We start from the raw sequence: 14,061 nt of genomic DNA on the forward strand, positions 1-14,061 counted from the left end.
AAGAAGAAGAAGAAGAAGAAGAAGAAGAAGAAGAAGAAGAAGAAGAAGAAGGAGGAGGAGGAGAAGAAGAAAAGCAACTATATGAAGAGTTCCTCTTTTAAAAATATTTTGTTTATTTATTTGACAGAGAGAGAGAGAGCACAAGCATGGGGGGGCAGCAAGAGCAGGAGAGGAAGAAGCAGGCTCCCCACTAAACAGAAAGACTGATTTGAGGATCAATTCCAAGCCCCTGGCTTGGATCCAGACTTGAGTCAAAGACAGATGCTTAACAGACTGAGCCACTCTGGTGCTCTTGAAGATTTCCTATAGTGCCCTGTAGTTCAGTGTGCTCTTTCCTCAGAACCTCTTTCTACAGAGGAGTCCCCTATATGTATTGCTTGTATCTTGATATTTTGTCTGGGTAGCTTTTACCTTCAGTCCAGACATCTGCACTTACTTTCTGACTCTGAAGGCTGTGCTTGCTCTCTGTGGTGTAAGTGAGAATTAGGCAGATGGGTTCCAAGAAGGCATAAACACAGAAGGGCTAAGGGGTGAGACAGTGATATTAGCATCATTTGCACTGAGCCACAAGTCTTAGGCAGGATCCCACAAGACACAATAGCAGTGTAGTGTCAGCATCTGGGAGTTCAGTGCATTATTGTGTGGGTGTCTAGGAATGTGTGGCATCCGTGTTCTCTGCTGCTGGGATGGTGTGTAGCTTCTGAGCTAATGGTGGTGGCTGGGTGTATATGGTGTCTGTGATCATGCTATCTAGCAGGGCACAAACTGTGTTAACAAAAATTATGTTGAGTCACAAGTCCTAGACTAGATCTCCCAAAGCACAATGGCCATAGAGAGTGTTGTGCATGGAGGAAATGGAGGAAGTGGATGTGTGGGATAGTTGCAGGAAAAAAAAAAAAAAGTTAATCTCAGTGCCGAGACCAAGAGGTTTAGAATAGTAATTCCTCTGGAGAACTTGTGGGTGAGATAGGTTAGGTAGCAAGTAAATGTACCATGCCACCTCCCACAGATGGCTGGCTCACTGTTTATGATGGGAGTTTGGGGAGAATCCTTTGATCCTGGAGAAGCCCCCCAACATGCTCTGAAGTCCTTATAAACAGATCTCACTTCAGTTTGCCTCATTTGTTGTGCCAGCTGTGGATCCTCTGTTGCCTTACTTCAGGTTTCTTCAAGGGCACAGAACTACCAATCTCTCACTCTGCCAACTTTTCCAGTGCTGAGTCAGCTGACTTCTAAAGCTCCAGGCTCCAATACTCAGGTTATAAAAATTCGTGGAATTGAGCCCCTCTGGTTTTCAAGGACTGACATTGTAAAAAATAATTTTACCATTACATTGTGTGCTCTCATTCATTCCACTTTCTATACTCCCAGACCCCTCTCTTCCTCCCACCACTTCTCTCCTTCCTAATCTCTCAGATGCCGCTGCTTCTCTACATTTCACTGTGGATTTTTTTTTTTCTGCCAGCCTTTTGATCACTTTGCAGTTTATTCATTTGGATGCAATACCTAGCTGTAAACATGGAATGAGGTGAGTTTAAGGTCATCCTACTCTGCTCTCTTCCACAAGCATCCCTATTCCTATGTATCCTATTATATTTGGTAAAATTATAAATGGGATTGATTAATTTCTCTTTCTGTTCCTTCATTATTGAGGTATAGAAATGCAACATATTAGGAATGCTAATTTTGTGTCCTGTGATTTTTCTGAATTCATTTTCTATTTCTAGTAGTTTTTTGGTAGAATTTTTAGTGTTTTTGATATGTACTATCATGCCATCTGCAAATGGTAAAAGTTTTGCTTTTCCCTTACCACTTTTGTTCTTTTTGGTTGTCTAATTGCTGTGGCAAGGACTTCCACTCACCACTTGAATAAAAATGGTGAGAGAGGACATCCTTGAGTCATTCTTAACTTAGAGGGGAAGCTCTGTTTTTCCCAACTGACTGTGATGTTCATTGTGTGTTTTTCATCAATGGCCTTTATTATGTTGAAGTACGTTCCCTCTGAAACCTACTTTGTGGAGAGTTTTTATTATAAATGAATGTTATACTTTGCTAAATGATTTTTCTACATCTATTGAAATGATATTACGGTTTTTATCATTTCTCTTACTGATGAGATGTATCATTTTGATTGATTTGTAAATATTGAACCACTCTGGCATCCCAGGAATAAATATTAATTGTTCATGGTTAATTATCATTTAATGTTATTGTCAGATTTTTTTGGCTTGTATTTTGTTGAATATTTTTGCATCTATGTTCATAAGAGACAGGACTGTGTCTCTATCTTTTTGTTTGTGGTCTCTTTATCAGGTTTTGTTATCACAATGATAGTGGACTCATAGCAAGAAGTTATTTTTCCTTCCTCTTCTTTTTTTAGACTATGAGAACAATAGGTATTAACATTTCTTTAAATATTTAATCAATTCACTTGTGAAGCCATTTTATCTTAGACTTCTGTTTCTTGGGAGTTTGTTTTGTTCTTTTTTTTGTTATGTTTTTTCCACTTTGGAGTGTTGTTGTTGTTGTTGTTTTTGTCTTTGGTTTGTGTTTTTGTTTGTTTGTTTGTTTGTGATTCAATCATTTTGCTGGTAATTGGTCTGTTCAAATTTTGTACTTCTTTCTGCTTCAGTTTTTGTAGATTGTAAGTTTCTAGGAATTTATCCATTTCTTCTAGGTTGTCAAATGTGTTGACATATAGTTTCTCATATTATTTTACAATTGTTTGTATATCTATGATATTAGTCATTATTTCTCCTCTTTCTTTTGTTATTTTGTTTATTTGTGTCCTTTCTTTTATGAGTCTGTTTAGAGGTTGGCATTTTTGAAAGACCAGCTCCTGGCTGTTTGTTGTACTCTCTCTTCAAGGCCGGAAACTCTTTTCCAAAAGCTTTCTGGACTCTCATGGAGCTGAGCCTGCTGATTTTTAAAGTTCTATACTTGAAGCCCTACTGGTTCAAATTGCTAATGAATTCAGCCCATCTTATTTTGAAAACAAAATGTTAAAGGGACATCCTCTACCCTGAGTGGGATCCACAGTGTGTTAGCCAATTTCTTGCCCATTAACACATCCCTGTCTCCCTCCCAACTGTGGTCAGTCAAGGTACTTTTCACACCTAAACTGCACATCTTCGCTTCTTATTTTCCTTGTTGTGACCACTTCTCTATTTTTAGTTGTGGAGTGTTTTATTTGTCTGTTTGTTTGTTTTGTTTTGTGTGTGTGTGTGTGTGTGTGTGTGTGTGTGTGTGTTGTCCTCATGTTGTTTTCTGGGTTATTTCTTGATGTGAGTGTTATTTAGTTGTCTCCATGGGGCAAGGCAAGCTTAGAGTGCTTTTGTCCTGCCATCATCCCCTGAATATGCAGTTTTATTCTTTTTCATGTGTATATTAACTCCCCCAAATTTATTGAAGACATTGACCTTTACCCAAATGTGTGATTAAAGCCTTTTCGTGTAGTCCTTGCCTAAAATTAGTTTTCTATAGATATGTGTGTTTATGTCTAGCCTCTCAAGTTCATTTTACTGATCTACGCTTTTTTTATGCCAGCACAACACTGTTTGTTTGTTTTTATTTCTAAATTCCATTTTTAAAAATTTATTTTCAGCATAACAGTATTCATTATTTTTGCACCACACCCAGTGCTCCATGGAATCCATGCCCTCTATGATACCCACCACCTGGTACCCCAACCTCCCAATGCCAGCCCCTTCAAGACCCTCAGGGTGTTTTTCAGAGTCCTTTGTCTCTCATGGTTCACCTCCACTTCCAATTTCCCCCGACTCCCTTCTCCTCTCTAACTCCCCATGTCCTCAATACTATTTGTTATGATCCACAAATAAGTGAAACCATATGATAATTCACTCTCTCTGCTTGACTTATTTCACTCAGCATGATCTCTTCCAGTTCTGTCATGTTGCTACAAAAATTGGGTATTCGTCCTTTCTGATGGAGGCATAATAATCCATAGTGTATATGGACCACATCTTCCTTATCCATTCGTCCTTTGAAGACCATCTTGGTTATTTCCACAGATTGGCGACCATGGCCCTTGCTGATATAAACATTGGGGTACAGATGACTCTTCTGTTCACGACATCTGTATCTTTGGGGTAAATACCCAGGAGTGCAATGGCAGGGTCATAAGAAAGTTCTATTTTAATTTCTTGAGGAATCTCCACACTGTTCTCCAAAGAGGCTGCATCAACTTGCATTCCCACCAAAGGTGCAAGAGGGTTCCTTTTTCTCTACATCCCCTCCAACACATGTTTTCTCCTGTATTGCTAATTGTGGCCATTTTAACTGGTGTAACTTGATATCTCAATGTGGTTTTAATTTGAATCTCTCTGAGGGCAAGTGATGATGCACATTTTTTCATGTGTCTCATAGCCATTTGTATGTCTTCATTGGAGACGTCTCTGTTCATATCTTGTGCCCATTTTCTTTTAATTTTTTTATTTTTTATAGACATATATTTTTATCCCCAGGGGTACAGGTCTGTGAATCACCAGTTAAACACACTTCACAGCACTCACCAAAGCACATACCCTCCCCAATGTCCATAAACCTACCCCCTTCTCCCAAACCCCCTCCCCCCAGCAACCCTCAGTTTGTTTTGTGAGATTAAGAGTCACTTGTAGTTTGTCTCCCTCCCAATCCCATCTTGTTTCATTTATTCTTCTCCTACCCACTTAAGCCCCCATGTTGTATCACCACTTTCTCATATCAGGGAGATCATATGATAGTTGTCTTTCTCTGCTTGACTTATTTCGCTAAGCCTGATACACTCTAGTTCCATCCATGTTGTCGCAAATGGCAAGATTTCATTTCTTTCGATGGCTGCATAGTATTCCATTGTGTATATATACCACATCTTCTTGATCCATTCATCTGTTGATGGACATCTAGGTTCTTTCCACAGTTTGGCTATTGTGGACATTGCGGCTATAAACATTCAGGTGCACGTGCCCCTTTGGATCACTACTTTTGTATCTTTAGGGTAAATGCCCAATAGTGCAATTGCTGGGTCATACAGCAGCTCTATTTTCAACATTTTGAGGAACCTCCATGCTGTTTTCCAGAGTGGCTGCACCAGCTTGCATTCCCACCAACAGTGTAGGAGGGTTCCCCTTTCTCCGCATCCTCGCCAGCATCTGTCATTTCCTGACTTGTTGATTTTAGCCATTCTGACTGGTGTGAGGTGATATCTCATTGTGGTTTTGATTTGTATTTCCCTGATGCCGAGTGATATGGAGCACTTTTTCATGTGTCTGTTGGCCATCTGGATGTCTTCTTTGCAGAAATGTCTGTTCATGTCCTCTGCCCACATGTTGCCATATTCCACACTCAGCCATACAATGCACGGAGCCACCATAACCATTTGCTATGCCCAGATACCAGATGCAGAGTGGCAAGCACCTTCTATGCTCACTCTCCATGCTGTGCCATTCTCTCTGAGTTCCCTTCACATTCTGTACCCAGCTGCCAGGTGCAGCTGCCACTGCACCATGCCCAACCACATGCCCCAAACTGAAGTCACATAGCATATCAATCTTTTTGTCCTCAGTCACACAGCCATTCAGCTCCCACTCCTAGCTGCTGCAATACTTTGGGAGATCAGACATAAGATGGGTAGCCCAGGGCAAATTTTGCTAAACCCTGCTCCAACATTCCCTGCCAGGCACACTGACTTGGAGATGATCCGCCTGGATCCCACTAACATTTCAGAAAGCTGGTACAGTGCAAAACAGGCAAAGAGTCAGTGCAGATAATTTCACTGAAAGAAAAAGTGACTAACACAATAAAAATGAATAAGCAACACATACAGGTTACTGTCCTGAAGTGTCAAATTCTAATGAGTAGGCAACATTGCACTGCAAGGCAGTACAGGAACTCTTCATCATAAAGTCGTTACTTTCAAGAGGGGGAGACATAATTGACTTTTTTAACACAGAGAAACAGACAGGGACAGGCAGAATAAATGAGGAGACAGAGAAATTGATCTCAAATTAAAGAACAAGACAAAGCCAGGGCTAGTGATCTCAGCAAAAGAAGTATAAATAACATGCCTGATAGAAAATTTAAAGAAATTAACATAAGGAAACTCAGGGAACCTGTAAAGGAGTTAAGACATCAGTGAGATTCTTCACACAGAAATAAGGAAAAATATAACATAAACAAAATGAGAAACACACTTGACTGAACAGTAAGATGGAAGATGCAGCAGAACAAATAAGTGGCCTAGAGGAAGAGTAATGGATGTGGTCAAACTGAACAAAAGAGAGAGAAAAGAATTATGTGAAACAAGAGTAGACTTAGGAAATTTGGTGAATCAGTCAAACACAGTAACATTCATATTATAGAAGTCCCAGAAGAAGAAGAGAGAGAAAAGGGAGCAGAAAATGTATTCAAATAGATAATAGATTAAAATACCCCTAATCTGGGGGAAGAAAACAGATATCCAGGTCCAGGAGACACAGCACTCCCAACAGAATCACAAAAAATTAGACTAAACCAAGATATATTGTAATTAAAATGACAAAATATTGTGATAAAGAAAAATGAAAGGTGAAAGCACCAAAATGAAAAAAGTCATTAACTTACAAAGGAAAACACATAAAACTAGAAGGATTTTTTAAAATTTATTTATTTGAAAGAGACCACGAGTAGGAAGATAGGCAAGCAGAGAGAGAGGAGGAAGCAGGCTCCCTTCTGAGAAGAGATCCCGATGCAGAGCTCAATTCCAGGACCCTGAGATCATGGCTTGAGCTGAAGACAGAGGTTTTAACCCATTGAACCACCCAGGTGCCCCAGCAGGAGATTTTTTAATAGAAAGTATGCAAGCCAGAAAGTAGTGATATGATATATTCACAGTGCTAAAAGGGAAAAATCTAGGGTTAAAAATAAAGCACCCAGCGAGGTATCATTCAGAACAGAAGAAGAAATTAAGAATTTCCCAGACCAGGGGAGACAAGATTGGTGGGGAAGTAGGAGGAGGCTCCTTTTCAACTTGTACCCTAAAGTGAGCTGATTACCTACCAAAGAACTCCGACCACCCATGAAATCAGCCTGCGATCAGAATTACACACATCTGGATATCTACAGGGGCAGAAGATGCCAGTGGGAAGGTAGAGTGGGAACGTTGGACTGATATCGGAAAATAAACAAAAGGGGGAGGGAGCCACTAGAGGCGACCCATTGGAAAGTAATACCCCTAACACAAGAGTGCCCTGCATCTGGGGACCAGCATTAACTTGGAGACTTGTTGAAAGCACTCAAAAAGAGGAAATAATCGGGTGGGAAATCGTGGGAATCGGGGCAGCTAGAAATAGGAGCTTAAGTCCCCGGACCCAGGACAGCCTCCCCTGGTGCTGAGCCAGAGAGAGTGCAGCAGAGAAACCAGGTCTTGGTCCCTGAGCCACCAGTGCGACTGAGAACTCCTGGGGTCCAGCTACTGTGAGGGTTTGGGATCCTTGCCAGATGGCAGAATGTTAAGCTGTGCTACAGAGCCAGAGACACGTGCGCCCATCACCCTCCCCTGAGAGGTGCGTGAAGGCCGAGCCTGGTGATCTCGGACCCGTGCCCTGTTCCCAGAGCCTGAGACGCATGAGCCACCCACAGCCTCCCCTGAGAGAGTTGTGCTCATGCCCAGCACTCTTAGACCCAGAAAGACAAGCCACTCCCAGCCTGGGCCAGTGGGAAAATCTCAGTGTGTGATCGCTGCTTGGAACCTCTCTAGCAGTCTGGAGCTGCCTAGACAGACACTGCTGCCATGGTTTTGAGTACAAGCAGAAGATCCTGCATCCCCAGAGACCGCGACTTGGAACCTGCTCTGCCAGCGGCCAAGGGGGTGTTTATATGGGCTCTGCAGCACCCACAATAAACGAGACTGAGGCTTTTCTCTGAGAGGGAGGTCAGGGTACAGTTTGCTATCCTCTAAACCTACAAAAACCATCAAAAGTGGTCAAGGCGAGAGAAAAAAAAAGTACAAACATAAAAACCTCCAGAGTGATAGTTTGATTTCTTCTTTGCTGATTTGGATGCGTTTAATTTCCTTTTGTTGTCTGATTGTTGAGGGTAGGACTTCTAGTACTATGTTGAATAGCAGTGGTGATAATGGACATCCCTGCCATGTTCCTGACCTTAGCGAAAAAGCTTTCAGTTTTTCTCCACTGAAAATGATATTTGTGGTGGGTTTTTCATAGATGGCTTTGATAATATTGAGGTATGTGGCCTCTATCCCTACACTTTGAAGAGTTTTGATCAGGAAGGGATGCTGTACTTTGTCAAATGCTTTTTCAGCATCTATTAAGAGTATCATGTGGTTCTTGTTCTTTCTTTTATTGATATGTTGTATCACATTGTTTGATTTTCGGATGTTGAACCAACCTTGCAGCCCTGGAAAAAATCCCACTTGGTCATGGTGAATAATCCTTTTCATGTACTGTTGAATCCTTTTGGCTAGTATTTTGTTGAGAATTTTTGCATTTGTGTTCATCAAGAATATTGGCTTGTAGATCTATTTTTTGATGAGATCCTTGTCTGGTTTTGTGATCAAGGTAATGCTGGCCTCATAAAATGAGTTTGGAAGTTTTCCTTCCATTTCTATTTTTTGGAACAGTTTCAGGAGAATAGGAATTATTTATTCTTTAAATGTTTGGTAGAATTCCTCCGGGAAGTCGTCTGACACTGAGCTTTTGTTTGTTGGAGATTTTTTTTTTAATGAGTTTTTCAATTTCCTTAATGGTTATGGGTCTGTTCAGGCTAGTTCTTCTTGGTTCAGTTGTGGTAGTTTATATGTCTCTAAAAATGCATCCATTTATTCCAGATTGTCCAATTTGTTTGCATAGAGTTGCTTATAGTATGTTCTTATAATTGTATTTCTTTGGTGTTAGTTGTGATCTCTCCTCTTTCATTCGTGATTTTATTTATTTGGGTCCTTTCTCTTTTCTTTTTGATAAGTCTTGCCAGGGGTTTATCAATCTTATTAATTCTTTCAAAGAGTCAGCTCCTACTTTTGTTGATTTGTTCTATTGTTTTTTGGGTTTCTATTTCATTGATTTCTACTCTGATCTTTATGATTTATCTTATCCTGCTGGGTTTAGGGTTTCTTTTTTGTTCTTTCTCCAGCTCCTTAAGGTGTAGGGTTCGGTCGTGTACCTGAGACCTTTCTTGTTTCTTGAGAAAGGCTTGAACTGCTATATATTTTCCTCTCAGGACTGCCTTTGTTGTGTCCCACAGATTTTGAACCGTTGTGTTTTCATGATCATTCGTTTCCATGATTTTTTTCAATTCTTCTTTAATTTCCTGGTTGACCCATTCATTCTTTATAAGGATGCTGTTTAGTCTCCATATATTTGGGTTCTTTCCAAATTTCCTCTTGTGATTGAGTTCTAGCTTCAGGGCATTGTGGTCTGAAAATATGCAGGGAATGATCCCAAACTTTTGATACCATTTGAGGCCTGATTTAGGACTGAGGATGTGATCTATTCTGGAGAATGTTCCATCTGCACTAGAGAAGAATGTGTATTCTGTTGCTTTGGGATGAAATGTTCTGTGTATATCTGTGATGTCCATCTGGTCCAGTGTGTCATTTAAGACCTTGATATCCTTGTTGAACTTTTGATTGGATGATCTTTCCACTTCAGTGAGGGGAGTGTTAACGTCCCCTGCTATTATTGTATTATTGTTGATGTGTTTCTTTGATTTTGTTATTAATTGTTTTATGTAGTTGGCTGCTCTCATGTTAAGGCATAGATATTTAAAATTGTTAGATCTTCTTGTTGGAGAGATCCTTTGAGTATGATATAGTGCAATTCCTCATCTCTTACTATAGTCTTTGGCTTAAAATCTAATTGATCTGATATAAGGATTGCCACTCTTGCCTTCTTCTGATGTCCATTAGCATGGTAAATTTGTTTCCACCCCCTTACACTAAATCCGGAGGGGTCTTCGGGACTAAAAGGAGTTTCTTGTAGGCAACATATAGATGTGTTTTTTTTTTTTTTTTCTTTTTAATCCATTCGGATACCCTGTGTCTTTTGATTGGGGTATTTAGCCCATTAACATTCAGGGTAACTATTGAGAAATATGAATTTAGTGCCATTGTATTGACTGTAAGGTGACTGCTACTGTATATTGTCTCTGTTCCTTTCTGATCTACTACTTTTAGGCTCTCTCTTTGTTTAGAGAAGCCCTTTTCAATATTTCCTGTAGAGCTTCTTTGGTGTTTGCAAGTTATTTTAGTTTTTGTTTGTCCTGGAAGATTTTTATCTCTCCTTCTATTTTCAGTGATAGCCTAGCTGGATATAGTGTTCTTAGCTGCATGTTTTTCTCATTTATTGCTCTGAATATATCATGTCAGCTCTTTCTGGCCTGCGAGGTCTCTGTGGATAAATCTGCTATCAATCTAATATTTTTTACCATTGTATTTTACAGACTTCTTTTCCCAGACTGTGTTCAGGATTTTCTCTTTGTTACTAAGACTTGTAAATTTAACTATTAGGTGACTGGGTGTGGGCCTATTCTTATTTATTTTGAGGGGGTTCTCTGCACCTCCTGGATTTTGATGCTTGTTCCCTTTGCCATATTGGGGAAATTCTCTCCAATAATTCTCTGCGATATACCTTCTGCTCCTCTCTCTATTTTTTCTTCTTCTGAAATCCCAATTATTCTAATCTTGTTTTGTCTTATGGTGTCACATATCTCTTGAATTCTCCCCTCATGGTCCATTAGCTGTTTGTCCCTCTTTTGCTCAGCTTATTTATTCTTTGTCATTTGGTCTTCTACATTGTTAATTCTTTCTTCTGTCTCATTTAGCCTAGCAGTAAGGATAATAGCTTACTATTATCTCATTAATAGCTTTTTTATTTCAACTTGGTTAGATTTTATTTCTTTTATTTCTCCAGAAAGGACTTTTATATCTCCCAAGAGGGTGTCTCTAATAGCTTCCATGTCTTTTTTGAGCCCAGCTGGAACCTTGATAATTGTCATTCTGAACTCTAGGTCTGACATATTACCAATGTCTGTATTGGTTAGGTCCCTAGACTTCCTTACTGCCACTTGTTCTTCTTTTTTGTCGTGAATTTTTCCTCCTTGTCATTTTGTCCAGATAAGAGTATATGAAGGAGCAAGTAAAATACTAAAGTGGTGGGAACAACCCCAGGAAAATATGCTTTAACCAAATCAGAAGAGATCCCAAATCGTGAGGGGGGAGAAAGTGCATAAAAAGAGGTTCAGAAAAAAAAAAAAAAAAAATAGAAAAGAAACAATTAAAAAAGAAAATGAATAAAGAAAATATATTTTAAAAATTTATATATATTAGATAAACTAGTTAAAAAAAGGTTAAAAAAGGTATAAGTTTAAAAAAATAGCAGAAGAAGAGAAAAAAATTGAAAAAGAAGAAAAAATTAAATTAACGTCAACACTAGAGAATCATGGGGAGAAATCCAGGAGTTCCATGCTTTGCTTTCTCCTCTGGAATACTGCTGCTGTCCTTGGTATTGAAACTGCACTCCTTGGTAGGTGAACTTGGTCCTGGCTGGATTTCTTGTTGATCTTATGGGGGAAGGTACTGTTGTAGTGACTGGCAAGTGTCTTTGCCCCAGGCAGAATTGCATCGCCCTTACCAGGGATGAGTAATCTTCTCGGGTTTGCTTTTGGTAACTTTTGTCCCCTGACCGCATTCTGTAGAGTTCTGAAGGATGGGAATGAAAATGACGGCCTCCCAATCTCCAGCCCAGAGGAGCCGAGAGCCCAGTGCCCCACTCCTCAGTGCACCCTCAGAGAACAGTGCCCATTTACTCCCATTTCCCTGGCCTCTTGCCATGCTCTGAGCTCACTGAGCCTCTGACCAGTTCAAGGTAACCCCGAGCAGAGAGCTCACTCCTCAGCTCTGTCCCTGTATCTGGCTTCCCTGTTCTAATACCTGTAAGCTCTGTGAACTCAGACACGCCCAATCCTTCTGTGACCCTGTGGGACCGGAGGCCATGCTGACCCCGCATGGGCTTCACCCGGGTTTAGCCTCTGGAGCGATATCCCTCAGTGGAACAGACTTTTAAAAGTCCTGATTTTTTGCTCCATTGCTCTGCCGCTTGCTGGGAGCAGGACCCTCCCCTCACAGTCTATCTTCCCGTCACTTTGGATTCACTTCTCCGCCAGTCCTACCTTTCAGAAAGTGGCTGATTGTCTGTTTCTAGAATTGCTGTTCTTCTTCTCTTCGATCTCCCATTGGATTTGTAGGTGTTTGTAATCTTTAGATAAGCTATCTAGCTGATCTCCTGCTAGCTGAATTAGTCTCAGCCTGCTACTTCTCCGTCATCTTGACTCCCGAGTCCAAATAAATAAAATCTTAAAAAAAAAATGTCTGGGGACACCTGCGTGGCTCAGTGGGTTAAGCCTCTGCCTTCGGCTCAGGTTATGATCTCAGAGTCCTGGGATCGAGCCCCAAATTGGGCTCTCTACTCAGCAGGGAGCCTGCTTCCTCCTCTCTCTCTGCCTGCCTCTCTGCCTGCTTGTGACCTCTCTCTGTCAAATAAATAAATAAAATATTTTAAAAAAAAGTCTGGGATGAAGCAAAAGGTGTGTTAAGTGGGAAGTTTATAGCAATCCAGCCTACTTCAAGAAGCATGAGAAACCTCCAATAAACAAACTGACTTTACACCTTAAGGAACTAGGGAAAGAAAAATAAACAAAACCCAATCCAGCAGAAGTTCCAGGTGGTGGGTATTATAAAGGGCACGGATAGCATGGAGCACTGAGTGTGGTGAAAAAATAATGAATACTGTTTTTCTGAAAATAAATAAATTTAATTAAAAAAAGAAAGAGTAAGGATAAATTATATATAAACATAAAAACAAACAAACAAAGAGAAGTAGAACACATTATTGAAACCAGGACAGCTTATTTGAAAAAAAAAAATCAATAACATTGATAAATTTCTAACCAGACTTATCAGGAAAAAAGAAAAATGCAAAAACAAAATTTCAACAACAGTAAAAACAACAACCAACAGAACATAAAAACAGTTACAAGAGAATATTATGAAAAAGTACATGCCAATAAAATGGACAACCAAAAAGAAATGGATAAATTCTTATAAACATATAAAGCAACAAAACAAACAGGAAGAAAGAGAAGCTTGAACAGACTAATGATCAGGTAAAAATTTAAACATTAATTCAAATAAAATAAAATAAAAGTCCAGGGAAAGATGGTTTCACAAGTAATTCTAAAAAAAAAAAAAAAAAAAAAAGTTAATGCCAATTCTTCTCAAAATATTCCAAAAAATAGAAGAGGGGGTGCCTGGGTTGCTCAGTGGGTTAAGCCTCTGCCTTCAGCTCAGGTCATGATCTCAGGGTCCTGGGATCGAGCCCCACATCGGGCTCTCGGCTCAGGGGGGAGCCTGCTTCTCCTCTCTCTATATGACTTCCTTTCTGCCTACTTATGATCTCTGTCTGTCAAATAAATAAATAAAATCTTCAAAAAATAGAAGAGAAAGGAAAACTTCTAAATTTGTTCTATGAGGCAAAAATAACCTGGATACCCAAACCAGATAAAAACAGTACTAAAAAAGAGAACTAGAGATCAATATCCCTGATGAGCATAGATTTAAATAAAAAGAAAAAGGAAAGAAAGAAACCAAGTAAAATACTAGCAAGTTCAACAGTACATTAAAAATATTCACTACCATCACTTGAAAATGTTTCCTGGGTTTCAAGTGTGGTTCAATATTCACAAATCAATCAACATGATCCAGCACATCATAAGAGAAAGGATAAGATCCATATGATCATTTCAACAAACAACAAAAAAAAAATGACAAAGTACTATGTCTATAATGATAAAAACAGATAACCTAGTAAGTTTATTTATTTATTTATTTATTTATTTATTTATTTTTAAAGATTTTATTTATTTATTTGACAGACAGAGAACACAAGTAGACAGAGGCAGGCAGATAGTGAGGAAGGGAAGCAGGCCTCCTGCTGAGCAGAGAGCCTGATATGGGACTCGATCTCAGGACCCTGAGATCATTACCTGAGCTGAAGGCAGTGGCTTAACCCA

At 39.6% G+C, this 14,061-nt stretch overlaps 1 pseudogene; it reads left to right on the top strand.

Annotated features, from left to right (window-relative positions):
* Positions 1-4,041: 4,041 nt before the first annotated feature.
* Positions 4,042-14,061, top strand: part of LOC132027692 (olfactory receptor 1C1-like) — a 14,875-nt pseudogene continuing 4,855 nt past the window's right edge.

The sequence above is a fragment of the Mustela nigripes genome, chromosome 12 (genome assembly GCF_022355385.1).
Source record: "Mustela nigripes isolate SB6536 chromosome 12, MUSNIG.SB6536, whole genome shotgun sequence".
In the NCBI taxonomy this organism is placed as follows: domain Eukaryota; kingdom Metazoa; phylum Chordata; class Mammalia; order Carnivora; family Mustelidae; genus Mustela; species Mustela nigripes.